At 55.8% G+C, this 14,605-nt stretch overlaps 1 protein-coding gene across 1 annotated transcript in view; it reads right to left on the reverse strand.

The window, feature by feature from the left end:
- POU2F2 (POU class 2 homeobox 2) overlaps nt 1-14,605 on the reverse strand; it is a 78,397-nt gene extending 63,792 nt beyond the window's left edge. Inside the window, exon 1 of the mRNA XM_089902777.1 lies at nt 12,202-14,605. The gene's annotated coding sequence lies outside the window, so the exon portion shown is untranslated. The remainder of the gene's footprint in view (nt 1-12,201) is intronic.

The following is a 14,605-nucleotide window of genomic DNA, read 5'->3' on the forward strand; positions in this document are numbered from 1 at the left end:
CCCAGGCATCTGACTTTTAATACATTCTTTGGGTAAACTCGTAGGCATACTCCCATTTGAGAAAAAGCTATCTAAAAAGATAGGCATCAGGAAATTAATTTTTTTTTTTTTTTTTTTTTTTGCGGTACGTGGGCCTCTCACTGCTGCGGCCTCTCCCGTCACGGAGCACAGGCTCCAGACGCGCAGGCCCAGCGGCCATGGCTCACGGGCCCAGCCGCTCCGCGGCATGTGGGATCTTCCCGGACCGGGGCACGAACCCGTGTCCCCTGCATCGACAGGCGGACTCTCAACCACTGCGCCACCAGGGAAGCCCAAGAAGTTAATTTTTTTTTTTTCATTTAACTAGATGATCATGGTGGGATTTTTTTATCCCATTGCATATCTGCATTTTCTACTTTTTCTACAATGAACATGTGTCACATGAGTTAACACCTGTTTGTAATTGCAAAAGGCGGGGCTAATGAGTCCTCCATCAGCAGGACTGTGGCAAGGCGCTCCGCAGACACACGATGAGCGGTGTTTCTCTGACCCCTTTCCCTTTCCCAGGCAGGCTCGTCTTATGTTCCCCCTGCATCCAAGCCCAGCCGAGCCCAGAGCCCCCAAGAATGTGAATGAATCTGAAATCTGCTGAGTGGAGAAGCTCCTCTGGTTTCTCCTCTATTAGAGAGGACAGGGTAGGACCTAGCCGAATTCTGTGCCCTGTCCCCGCTTCAGGAAACTGGCTGAGGGCTTATGGGCAGGAGGGACAGCTGGAGGGGAAGCCGAGGCCCAGAGGGAAGGAATGGATTTTCCCAGCATCACACAGCTGGTTGTAACAGAGCTGGGACCAAAGCCGGCTCCTGGGTTGTGCCATCCCACTGCCGAGAGGAGAAAAACCTGAAAGATCAAGTGTGCATGTGGGCCAGAGGACTAGTGAGAGGGCGTGAGATTCTATGGAGCAGAAGAGCACGGTGGTCAAAAAGCTGTGTGACCCTGGGCAAGTCACTTCATCTCTCTGAGCCTCAGTTTGCTCAAACATAAAACGAGGATAACACCTGCCTCACAGTGGTGGTGTGAGAAGTCAACAAGACCATGCTCACAACCAACTTAGGAGAGGGACTGACACAGAAAGGAGCAAGTAAGTGGTGGAAATGATATTAGGATTATCAGCCCACAAATGATGTATGTGAGTAGGATGTGCAGGGTGCGGAAGGGAATGCAGTGCGGGGGGGCAGGAGGAAGGCGTGTCCTGGTACTCTGTCTTGGGGTGAACAAATGCAATGAAGACACCAGGCTCAATATGTTCCTTTAGGGACTTCCATGGCGGCCCAGTGGTTAAGACTCCGAGTTTCCACTGCAGGGGGCACAGGTTCGATCCCTGGTCAGGGAACTAAAGATCCCACATGCCGCGTGGCACAGCCAAAAATATATATTTATATGTTCCTTTGTTCACTTGTTCATTCATTCATCCATTCATTCATCCAATAAGCACTTCCTGAGGCCAATTCTAGGTCAGACCCTGTGTCAAGCCCTGCAATCCACATATGAACAATGGGAGTTCCCGCTGAGTTAGTAAAGAGGAATTGGGGATGGCTGGGCTGCTCTCTCATCTGTGAGAGTTGCTTGCCTCAGTGGCCTCCAAACCACCCTTTGAGGCTTCTGCTGAAAGGGGCCTAGCAGGAGCGCAAGCCCCCACCGCCTGCCCAGTGCGGTACTTCAGGTGGGTGTGCGAGCACACGTAGGAATAGTAAGGTCTGTGCAGACGGGCTGTGTTCACCTTTGTGATTCTCAGCCCCGCACACCAGGCCTGACACTCTGGGGACACGCCGTGCTCGATTTTTTTTTTCCTCTGTGTTTTTTTTTTTTTTTTTTAATGAAAAAAAAAAATGTTCAAAGCGCCTAGCACAATGCCTAACACCTGGCAGGGCCTCAATAAATAGCAGCTATTATTAGCACCATCATCACACACCAGATCACTCTTGATCCCTACAAAAACCTTATTTTGCCGACGAGAAAAATTGAGGTTTTAAAAGGAGTGATGTGATTTGCCCACAGCCGTGGCTGGGACTCAAAGCGAGGTGTGTGCGACCCTACAGTCTGGGGTCTGCCTTTTCCTGTCATGGGGTGGGTTGTCAGGGTCAGGGAGTGGGGGAAGGGCAACAGCTGGGGGGTAGGCGGACGTGATGACGCGGGGGCAAGGGTGCGTTGGCTGGGGCGAGGGGAGCGTTGTCAGGGAGACGGAGTGGAGTGCACAGGTCCAGGATGATGGGTGTGGAGTCTAGCTGCTTCGGCCAGCTGGCTTCCTTCCTCAGGCAGGAGGTGGCCTGACTTGCCAATGCCCCTACCACACTGGTAGGTGCAGGCCCCCTTCTGCCCCGGAAGGTGAGCTCCCTCCACTCGTGTTCAGCACCGCCAACGTCCAGCTCTACTGTTATACTGGACAACCTGGATGGCAAGGGACCCAGCTCCTGTTCATCTGACAAACACCCACTGTGCGCTCACTGTGAGCTGAGCATCGTTCTAGGCAGTGGGGACACAGCCGTGAACAAGACAAAGTCCCTGCCCTCGCAGTGTTGACTTGCTAGTGGAGGAGGAGACACAACAGATAAGAATATACACCTCAGAGCTAAGAAGGAAAATAAAGCAGGTGAAGGGGTAGGTTACAAGATGATGTTACTTTAGACTGAGAGGTCAGGAAAGGCCTGTTGGGGAAGGTGGGCTTTGAGTAGTGTTGGGGGTAAGAGCTTTCCTGGCAAAAGGAACAGCAGGTGCAAAGGCCCTGAAGCAGGACCAAGGTTGATGTGTTTGCAGAAGAGCAAGAAGGCCAGAGCGGCCTGAGCTTCTGGAGGCAGGAGGAAAGGTGCAGAAGTTGAACAGGCAAGCGGGTACCAGTTCATGCAGGGCTTCCAGGCTAAAGAAGATGTTCTAAGCGTGTTGGGGGCTCACGATGGCAGATGCAAGTTGGTCTCACCTTCAAAAACCAAGCTCCATCCTCACTGCTTCCCCATATACCACGTGGGGCTTTCTGACCCATTCATTCTCTAAGAACAATCTCCAGGCGCCTTCAATAAACCCTTGGAGTCCCAGACAAGGCTCCTTCAGGGTCGACCCTCCCATCCTGGGGACTCCACTGGGGCAGGGAAGGGACTGGCTCATCTGTGTACCTTGGCACCCAGCTAAGGCCTGGCCACAGGAGGCCTCAGAAAACAGCAGAGTGTCGATGGTCACTAAAAGGGATTGTAACCCTTGACCTCCACCTCCCAGCAAATCTTCCTGTGGGAGCAAGTTGTAGCTTGTTCAACTCTGCCCAGTGGCAGAGAGAAGGGGCTGGAGCAGGGGGAAGGCAGCTGTGTCACCGCCCTGGCCAGGCCTTGTCCAGGGTTCCCAGGGTGGATGGGCAGGGCAGGAGGCCTCCTCCCGTCCCTCCTCCTCACCAGACTCTGAGATCCCTGACTTAGTACGTGGCTCACATCCTGTCAAGCCCCTCCTCAAAGCCCTTCTGTCTACGCGGTGCGCCTGAAAGAAATCCGAGCCTCACAGCCCTTCCCAGTGATGTCAAGCTTCATTTCTCGCCCCTACCTGAACACACCTGCAAGTCCAGTGATGTGTACATTTGCTCACACCTCCGTGCCTGTGCACAGGGACTGCCTCTATTTCTTTATTTTTTATTATTTTTTATTTTGGGCTGCACGGCGAGGCTTGCGGGATCTTAGTTCCCGACCAGGGATCGAACCCACAGCCCCTGCAGTGGAATTGCGATGTGCTAACCACTGGACCGCCAGGGAATTCCCGGGAGTGCCTCTGTTTGGACAGCCCTCCGCCTCCCCTTTTCCTCTGGACCTTGCCCACAGTGCTCCATGTCACCTCCTCAGTGAAGCCCCCTGGGCCCTCCCAGGCAGCACAGCCCTGGCACACTCTGTGCATCTCTGTCAGAGCCCAGACAGCTGGGCCCCACCCAGGGGGGCCCCGTGTTCCACCAGAGGAGTTTTCTAAAGGGTCACTGAGGTACAGAGGACTGGGGGTAGGGGCATCTGCGTCCTGCATTATTTATGCCTGTGCGGCCTCAGTAAGTTTTGGGAGGGATGTGTGTGCACATTTAGAATCAGTATGTTGTGTCTAACGCTCAGCTTAAATGTCATGTCCACAGAGGTGTTACACCTGACCCACCAATCTCAACCAAGTTCTCCCACGATCCCTTCCCCCGGCCCCTTGTTCCTTTCCTTCCCAGATGTTATCACTGTTCATAACCAACTACACACTGAGGTCCAATCAGTACCCATCCTGTTGGCTCCAAGCTCTTGGAGAGCAAGGCCCAGGTCTGTCTTGTAAATCACTGTTTCCCAGCTTCTAAGATAGGGCCTGGCTCACGTAGGGCCCAGTTCCTGTGTGATGAATGAATTCATTCCGTGAATGTGTGATGAATGAATTCATTCCGTGAACGTTTTTAGACCTGAGCATCTACCCATTTTCATTTTGCTCTAAGGGAACAAGTCTAAAGTGGGGAATGTCTGTGTGCTACAACTCAGAACACGTCCCTTCAGGTCACTGTGAGTGGCTTCCCTGTGGGACTTCTGAACGTGGCCTGTGTGCACCCATGGGCATGTGGGCTGAGATGCCGCCATATTTAGTATCTGTGTTTGTACCTTTCCTGCTGAAAAGAGGAGCACCCTGGTGTTTTAGTATTTGTCTTGCCGTGTGATGTTTCGGTACCTACGAGCACGCATAGATGTCTAGGCTTTCATACCTGTGTGTGAGTGCGTGCTTATCCTTGTTTTTATATCTGGTATGTCCATTTCAACATCTCTGGAGACGTGTGCACAAGCACCTGTGTGGATTTGTAGGCTTTTATATCTACGTGTTTTCTAAAGAAAATCTCTGACCAAGGGTACAGGTACCTGGGTCTCAGGACCCACGGGTGCACAGATCTGTCATGTATTCGAGAATGTGTGTGCGTGTGTCTATTTTAGAACCACTGCATGTGTCTGCATGTATATCCATTTCAAAATTTCAAAGTCTCTGACTATACTTTGTAGTTTGGAGGGTGTGTGTGCATGTGTCTGTGTGTGTGTGTGTGTGTGTGTGTGTCAAGAATGACATGGATGTGGGTACAGTTGTGTGTCCCTCTTCCCCTTTCCAGCCTGGATGAGTACCTCTTCTCTGCCTCTCTCTCACGCACACCCACCCATGCTCATATGTGCCGCGCAGATGGGGAGGGGGCCAGGGTGTCAGCGAGCTCCTGTGTCACAAGGTTAATTTCTCCGCAGCCAGGCAGGCTGGGCCCTGAGGGGAGGGGTGGGGAGGGGCTGGTCCCCACAGCCCCTCTGATAAATATGTATTTGGGGCTGCTGTGCTCAAAGGTCACGCGGGGAGAAGAAGGAGGAGGGGCGCTCTGCACTGTGCGGTGCTGCTGGGTCCCAGCCAGGCCCCGCCTGGGTTGTGTGACCCCCTCCAGAGGGGTGATGCATAGATTCAGGGAGATGTCCCCCTCATCTGGCCTGGCCCACCCCACCCACAGCTATGCTCAGAGGGAGATGCTGTGTGGACACACAGATATTCAGACGCTGGAGCAGGCAAGCACACAAGCCCACACCCGCTGATGCCCAGACAGAGGCTCTGACGGACGCACAAAGGCGGCCTTGTGGGCCACCAGGCGCATGGACAGCTGGAGTCCAGGCCACTCCTTCTCCCTCACCCCAACCTTCACCCAACACCGAAAAAAAATACAAGCACACAAGAGTGCACAGCATCTCATGAAAAGAAAGGTCCTTGCACACTCAATGCACACATGCACGTAGGAGCACAAAGGTACACGAGGTGCCTCAAGAAGGGTCCCTGAACACTTTGTGGGTGGGTATGTACACACACACACACAAATGCACATACAAAGATGCACACAGATGCACCACCACAAGAGTGCCCAGGACACAAAGTTCTACGGAGGCGGGTGCACGCTGATGTATGTACACACACATACGCACACATGCACACTCACCCACACAAAGACCCCAAGACACGCACACCAGGCAGGATGCCGGCAGGACCGGGCTGGGAAACCCACCCTGTCGCAACACAGCCGGCTCTGGCCCTCTCCCCACTGAGGCGAGAAGGGCCACCGGTTCTCTGGTCTGTGGCCCCCCAGCCGGCTCCAGCCAAATGCGCCATCATTTGTCCAGCCCCGAGTCACATCAATTGTCGAGCCTCCCTCCTCGCTGACCGGCCATCTCGGACATCAGCGGCCTCGGCCATTAGTCGGCTCCCGCCTCTGGCCTGTGTTTGTTGAGTCTCCCTTACCTGGCAGAACCGTCCAGACCAACGGAGCCCTTTCAGGGTCTGCCTGACCCCTTCCCCAAGGGATTCTGAGGTCCCCTGTCGTATGACCCTCAGCCCAGGCCTCAGGGCGACCCCCTCCCCTCGGCGCACCGCTCAGGCGGTCATTCTTCAATGACCGCTACCCACGGTGGTTCTGGTGGATCTCGAGGCTGTGTGTTTGAGTGTGTATGTGCGTGCGGGAGTGTGTCTGTGTGTGCGTGTGAATAAGGGCTTAGGATACCATCAGGTGTGCTTAAAGTCAAGGAGTATCTGAGCGTGTGGATGTCAGGGGCGTGCCTCACACGTGTGTGCGTGCATGTGCACATGTGTGCGTGCTGGAATGCAGGGAGTGACTAGGTGTACAGGTCTGGCCTCGGTACAGGGGGCTGTGAGGGGCTGTTTCTGTCTCGGGCATGGGGGTTAGCGCGGTACAGGCGTCTGCTTTTCAAGCAGTTGTGAGCAAGCGGAGTGTGTCTCTCCCGGACTCTGCTGCGCGTTTGTGAAAGTGACAGATGCGGCCTCCCTGGCCTCACTGCGGGGGATTAAGTCTGTGAATGCCACATGAGTCCGAACCCCGGTGGGGGAGGGTCCCCAGTCTGCTCTTACACTCACGTGTGCGGGCCACAGCCCTGAACGGTATAGGGTCTTGGGGATGACGGCTAAAGTACCCCCTTGCCAGTTTCTCTGAAGGAGAGCGCGTCCGAATGGACGCCGGGGTGAAGGGCTGTGTGTGTGTGTGTGTGTGTGTGTGCACAGGCGCTCACTCACGCTCACACACTAGTCCGTGTTGTCCAAGGCACGCTGTCGTAAGATGCACATGTGCGCTCAAGATCACACACGTGATAGCTCCCCAGGGCCAGAGAGATCAAGTCCAAACTTCTCAGAACCTCCAGAGATAGGCCCTGCGACAACGTGCCAACCTCAGCTCTTAGGGCCATGACCCCAACCTGGGCCGCTTCCTCCCTGCTCCCCACTTCCCTCAGTCATCTTTCCGCCCTCCCCGCTTGCCCCCTTCCTCAGTGCCTGAGCATCCTCAAAGACCCACTTCCCTGTTTAAACACACATCTCCCTCCTCCAGATTCCCGATGACCCAGAAGCTCCCTTTGTGCTCCAGGCACCCAGAATCTTGTCTAAGGCTGGGTCCACTTCAGAGCCCATGGTTGGTCCCTAACAATCGTTTTCAGGTAAGGAGTGATCATGCTGCCATGGCCTGACTACCTCAGGGAACTAACTGTACTTCATTAGCTGGGTGGCTCACACCACTCAGTAAATACCTATTGAATTCGGGGACCTAGGAAGTGGGGTCACCACCTCCAGCCTCCTTCCGAGTGTGTCAGAGCTGGGAAAGCTGCCTGTCCCGAGGATCTAAAGAAGGTGGGGCTGTGGATGAGTGAGGGAAGGGGCACCTGCCTCTCAAGGCCACCACCTGCATCTGGGAAGGTGGCTGTGCCACACGGGGCTCACCAGCAGGGGCTGGAGAGGGAGGGAACCTAAGCTCATCGGTAACCCTGTCATTGAAGAGGGCCAGCCCCAAACTGTCACCCACAAAGTGGGCTCTCAATCTCACTCCTTTGCTGGCTTTCCCTTCAAGATACAAAGCGAAACCCAGGTCCTCAAAGCCCTTGTTGAGGCACGTAAGGCATCCATCCACCTGACAGGTCCCGGGAGAGGGCCTGTGGATGGACGTCTCAGGGGGCAGGGAGGAAGTGGGGGAAGGCGCCGAGCCAGGGAAAGGAAATGGTGCTGGGACAGATAAGAGGAGAGGGGCAGACCTCCAAAGATAGGCCAGGCGTGATACCAGGAGTCCAAGACCTCAGTCCTAGCACCGCTTGGGTGCTCATAGGCTGAGAGAATCAAGCCCTCATCTGTGAAAGGGGCACCATCAGGGCTGCCGTAAGAGGTAGGCAGTTGTAAGAGGTGTCGTCATCGTTATTATTATTATTATTATTAGATTAGGAGTTGTTAGGCCCAAGGGAAAAACAATGAGTGATATATATTTAGAAGAAAGAACAGACCCCGGTCTGAGGAGACCCCCACGTCCACTCTCTCCTCCAACAATTTCCCACACTCAGGTTTCTCAACCATTTCAATCCTGAAAAAAATACTGGAAATTAACCACCACATGCCAGACAGGGAAACTGCTTCCTTGCCCCCATCTAAGTCCAAGTACCCACTGGCATAGCCATCTGTCCCCCCATCCAGGGTCATGCCCCAACACACTACGAATATGCATCAGAGCTCTGACAAGCTCTACCCAGGGGGGTGCTGAGGTTGGGGGCCCTAGCTTGCCTGTCACATCAGTGGGGGAAAGGATTCTGGCCTATGGCCCCTGCATGCAAGGAGTGAATGTGTATGAAGCAGAATGCAGGGGGCCTGGGGTGACCACTGATGGGTCTGCTGGAAAAAAATCTGGCTAGCATGCTGTTCAGGATGTACGGGCTAACCTCCATCACACACACAGCATGGCTGTGGGCGCACACACACACACAGACACACACACTGTGGCTGAGCTCTTTCCATACCACGGTCCGTGAAACAGACACCCTCCATTTTCCCTGCAAAGACTGACAGAGGGAAGTGAGGGCAACCAAGGCCCCCAAGGACGGCACTGCAACCGGCCGGAGGGTTGGCCAGCGGCCTAAGGGAAATGGGGATCTGGACCTTTCCAATGGACGTGGATGGGCCTCTGTCCAGCCTTATCCAGAAATCAGGAAGTAGATGCGGAATCCCATTACCAGCAACTGGAGATGCTGCCGGTGGCCTTGATGCGATTCCCTCCTGGCCCGCCTGCCACCCCCTGCCACAGGACGCTTTGTTACTACGGAAGAGCCAGGGAAGGTTTCTGTGGGCTGGCAGACTTCGGGGAGGGGGGATATTTGCTTGTTTTGTTTTCTTGAACCCAGCTTTAAGGTTGCTGTGCAAGCAACCACCCCTACGCCCATGACCTCTGTGCACGTTTCTAATCACTAAACCGGGACCCTGCTTCACAAACCCACCCTCCCTCTGACCCAGGACACACAGAGACCCAGAGACACCTAACAAGAATAACAACAACAACAGTAATAATAGCTCTATGTCGAAACAGTATTATACTTTCACACAGGTGACTTTATTTCATGTGTACTCTTGGGGCACACACCACGGTCAGACCTGGTACTTGCACGCAGAGCCTGTAGGCCAACCACGCTGCACGTACAGACTGACGTACTCACCGCCGATGCCAGACTTGGCACACAAACCTGCACACGCGCCAACGGCCGCCACGCACAGAGCCAGAGTGCCTCCCGAGCGCACATGCAGCGAGGGCTCCACGGACATCGAGGCAAGGAAAGGAACTTCCAGGATAAATACTCGCGCCAACTCCCTCCTGCACACGCATCACCCACAATGGAAACCCCGAGTACCGGCCCCACCCCCGCTGGACACACATGTCACGATTCTACACCTTTTCTCTTCACTCTGCCAAGGCTCCCAAGCCCTGCACACAGTCAGTCCGTCCTGCACGCCTCTCTCAATGCCCGCAGGCCACGTACACATGCACATGGCCGCCATGGTCTGACTGTACTCTCCAGGCTTCACTGCTCACGGACACCACGCTCTCCCTTCCCGCCCTGGGGGAGGGGGCAAATTCACCTGGCAGGATGGTAAGAGGCTAAAAACTACTGAGTTAAGCGTCTCATTGGGTCTTTCCCTAAATCCAGGACCTGCTCCCTAACTCTGCAGGCCTCAGGATGGAGGGAAAGAGCGGGGAGTGGTCAGCAGGCCAGAGGCTTTCTCTTTGGATCTTTTACCTGGGGCGCAAAAGCTCTGAGGACCCTCTCAGATGGACCCCCGCACAAATGGCCTCCCCTTTTCACTTCCCACTAGCCATCCGTGTCATTTTCTTTTCCGTCCACACCCTTCTCTCTCAGCGGGGCTGAGTCCAGAACCATGAGCCCTCACTTAAAGTCCTCCCCTCCCCCTGCCATGGCCCCAGTGAGCATCCAGTAGGACTTCTCCAGGAGGCCAGAGGAAAGAGGGGGATGGCGCTAGAGCCCCCCCACCCGGGGCAGACCCAAGCCCCCAGCAGGGATGAAAGAGGGTGGAAATACATGGGTCTGCGGAATAAGGCTTAGGCTCTGGTGGGAACTTGGGGCAGTCCTGTCTTTGCACAGAGCCCCTCTACCTGGCACGCTGTTCAAGCCGAATGCTACAAAAGTGATGAATAAATGAAGCTGAGGGAGGGGGTAGAAAGGACGGGGCGACAGGGAAAATGAGTGGCAGGGAGGGAGACAGGGGGAAGGGGGAAAAGAGAGAAAAAGAAAGGGAGGGTGGAGAAAAGGAAGATGGCAAAAAAAGAAAACCTGAGGGGGTGGGGGGGTAGTTTTTGTGGAGAGGAGGAAGAGACAGAGAAACTGGAAAACAGGGAGAAAGAGACACCAGCAAAGGAGATGGAGAAAAAGGAGCCCGAGGTAGGACATGAGAGGAAGAAAAGAGAAGGGAGAAAAGAGGCAGGAGGAGGCGGCCAAGGGGGGTTCCCCAAGTTACAGACTTTGCCCAGAGAACTGAGGGGCGCACCCTGGCTCCCCAACATTGCTCTGGGGCCCTGGAGCTCTGCTGCCCACCTCTCCGGCCAGAGATGCCAATGCCTCTTGGAGCCCCGATCCCGGCTTCCACCCTTCTGGCAGTCCGAGGCACCCCGTTTCTTTCTCTTGCCCCTCATTCCCACCCCCAGCCCTTGCTCATTGCCCGTGCCCTCTTACCTCTCCCCCCCCATGCACCCTGCTTGCTTCCGAGCTTCAGACAGCATCACCAACCCATATCCTCACCATCATCACACTACACCGGCCCCCACACCCCCAGGAAAGGGAGGAAACAAACAAACAGGCGGCACCGCCACCAGCCCTGACCCCCTCTCGCCTCATTTTCTCCACAGTCGCCCGCTCCCCAAATGCAGGGTCCAAAATGGGGATCCCGCCCAGCCCGGGGAGCCTCTCCAAAGCGCCGAACGAAGCCAGTCGGGCGCAGATGCCACCTTGTCTCTCCTCTCTGCGCTCGCTCCTTTTTGTATATGATGGCCCCAGCCGCGATGTGGTTTATTTTCGTCTTTTTACTGGTGTTATTTTTTTCCTCTTTTCCTTTATTTTTTTGGCCTGGGGGCGGCAGCGATGAAAGCGCCCACCGCCCGCCTCCTCCGCCAGCTCCCGGCCGGCCGCTCTTTCTCTAGTCTGCGCTCCTGGGCCTCCCTCCTTTCTCTTCTCTGTCTCCGCTCTGCTCCTCCGTCCTTTCAGTTCCGTCCCCAGTCGACTGCTCTCTGCTCTCTCCTCTCTCTACTGCCTCCTCCTCTACGCCTCTCCTTTCCCCTTCCTTCTTGCCCCTTCTCCCCTTATTCTCTCCCTCTTCACCTCCTCTGCGTCCCCATTTCTTCCCATCCCTCCCCCCCACAACCACGCACATCTCTCCTTTGGTTCCCTCGCTGCCACCAACAGTAAGCCGACCCCACACACACACCTCGCCCCCAAATAATAAAAATACCCAGCCAGGGGGCAAAGCCCCGACGCCGGGCGCCGGGAGGGAGGCGAGAGGGCCGGGGCCGCAGCGGCGGCGGGCAGCCCGAGCGCGGTGCGAAGCGAGCGGCGCCCGCCCGGCTCCCGCCCGGAGAGCTCTCTGCAATAGGCCGAGCCGGCTGCATTAAGCTTCTTGCAATCAATAAAGCGCGGGTCAGATTATGCAAAGCGCAGATATTAATATGCAAAGTTTTAAAGATTTTTAAATGGAAGGGCGAGCGCGGCGCGGGCGGGCAGGCAGGGGCTGCGAGGGGAGAGGGAGGAAGGGAGGGCGGGCGGGCGGCGCGCAGGCGAGCTGGGGAGAGGAGGAGGCTGCCCGCCGCCCGCCCGCCCGCCCGCCCGGCTGCGCCGCGCCGCCTTGCCTTACCGCTGCTCCCATCGGTAGGCGCCGCTGTCTTCGCCATGCGCGTCAGCTGCACAGCTCCGAGGGGATGGCCGAGGAGGAGCCGCCGCCGCCAACGCTACCCCCGCTCCCGCTCCCGCTCCCGCGCCCGCTCGCTGCCTGCTGCTGGCGCTGCTCTGGCCGCTGCTCCTCGCCTGAGCTGCCGGCGCGAGCCCAGGCGCGCGCCATCCCCGGCTCCCACCTTGTCCCCATGGCAACCCCGGGCCCAAGGATGCTCAGAGAGAGAGCGCGAGCGAGAGAGAGAGGGGGGAGAGAGGGAGAGGGAGAGGGCGGGGAGCGCAGGGGACACGGAGTCAGGGAGAGGCCCCAGACTCACAGAGACACAGAGATTCACAGAGACAGAGACACGCAGAGATAGGCTGAAACAGATAGAGATGCAGTAACAGAGAGAGGGGAGAGGGGTGGGGAATAGAGGGGGACACAGAGACAAGGAAAAGCACAGAGACCTACAGAGACACACAGAGATACACAGAGACACACAGAAGGAGACAGAGGGGAAAGGGAGGGGCAGGGAGCAGAGGGGAACTCAAAAGCAGGGAGGTGCCCTGAGGCCAGGAGACTCACAGAAACACCCAGAGACACAGAGACATCCAGAGACAGAGACAAGGGGAAAAAGGGAGAGGGAATAGGCAGGGAGCACAGAGGACTCAGAGGCAGGGAAAGACTCACAGAGACAAAGAGATGCCCAGAGACAGAGACATAGAGTCAGAGAGACACAGAGACACACAGAAACATATGAACACAGAGACAGAGCGAGAGGGGTGGGGAACAGAGGGGGACTCAAAGGCAGGGAGATGTCCTAAGACCCAGAGACTCAAAGAGACACCAGAGACACAGAATACAGGAAGGAAAGGGAGAGAGGAGAGGGTGGGAGTACAGGGGATACGGAGGCAGGGAGAGACTAACAGAGGCAGAGAGATGCCAGAGACACACAGAAACATGTAGACACAGGCATGGGCGGGTGGTGAGGAGAGAGGTGGGGAGAGCAGATGGGGACATGAAAGCAGAGAGAGGCACTAAGAACCAGAGACACTCAGAGACAAAGAGATAAGGAGAAGAGATCCATGCAGAGAGAGAGATGAAGAGCCAAAAAACAGCCACGAAGCAGACAGACAGCAGATGTGAATAGTCACAGAGAGAGAGAGACAGAGAGACAGATAAGAGAGAGAGACATGCAAGAACCAGAGATAGGAGAAAGAGCCACACTCAGAGGAAGAGGCAAGACAGAGCTGGAGAGATAGAGAGATAGGAAGACACAGAGACAGGCACAGAGAGATAGACACGGAGATAAGAGAGACATGCAGAGTCAGAGAGATATGAAGAAAGAGCCCAAGAGAGGCAAAGCCAGAAAGACACTGACAGAGACCAAAAGATACAGAGACTGAGATAGAGAAAGAGAAAGAGGCACAGAGAGAGAGGGGCAGAGGCAAGGAGATAGATGACTTGTGAGATGTAGACAGAAACACAGAGAAACATAGGGATTCCGAGAGGGAACCTAAGAGACAGAAAGCAAGAAATGTGCAAAGAGAGACACAGAGGCCAAGACGGAAAAAGAGACAAGAAGAAATACAGACAGAGACAGAAAGCAAAGACAGAGATTTACAGAGGCAAAATGATGACGCAGAGAAACACAGAGATACAGAGACCTGGACAGAGACTGCAAGAGACAGAGGAGACATCTAAAGAGACAGAGAGAGATATGGTCGATGGAGACAGACAGACGCTGGAAGAGGCGCCCTGGTGGACAGAAATCCTTAGGGAGGTACAAGACAGAGACACCAAGAGATAAATGGAGAGTCCGAAATACAGAATGAGACTGGAAAAGGTGTGTGTGGCAGGGTGGGGGACAAAGAGGCAGAGCCTAGGGAAAGCAGAAAGGTGCAGGCTGGGGTGAGGGCAGAGACCAGGAGAGGAACAAGGGGGTCTAGGGGAGCGGAGGGGGAGAGAACAGGAGAGCAGGTTGGGGGAGACAAAAATAGCAGGGAGGGGAGGGAAGCAAGGAGGGCAGGACACGGTCACTGAACACCTCCCCTGTGCCCGACACAGTAAGGCTGGGGAGGGAGAGCAAGGAAAAGGAGGCTGAAGGGGAGGGGACCCTGGGCCCCGGGCAAAGTCGGCTCCGAGTCTGAGGAGGACACGTGGCCGCCGGCCCCGGCCGGCGGGGGCGCTGCGGTGCAGGGCGGAGGATGGGGCTGCGAGTGGTACCCAGACCAGGAAGGGGTTTGGGGGAGGAGGGCGCGGGCGCGCCGCGCAGTCTGGGCTCAGCAACTGCCTGTCGCTTTGTTACCCGTCATCCGGCTGCCCCGTGCCGACTGAATGGGCACACAGGATCGTCGCGTTGGGTGCGTGAGAGAAACATGAGAATCAC

This window comes from Delphinapterus leucas, chromosome 20 (genome assembly GCF_059928025.1).
Source record: "Delphinapterus leucas isolate spDelLeu-1000000601 "Yukka" chromosome 20, BTC_Dleu_Yukka2, whole genome shotgun sequence".
Classification (NCBI taxonomy): Eukaryota; Metazoa; Chordata; class Mammalia; order Artiodactyla; family Monodontidae; genus Delphinapterus; species Delphinapterus leucas.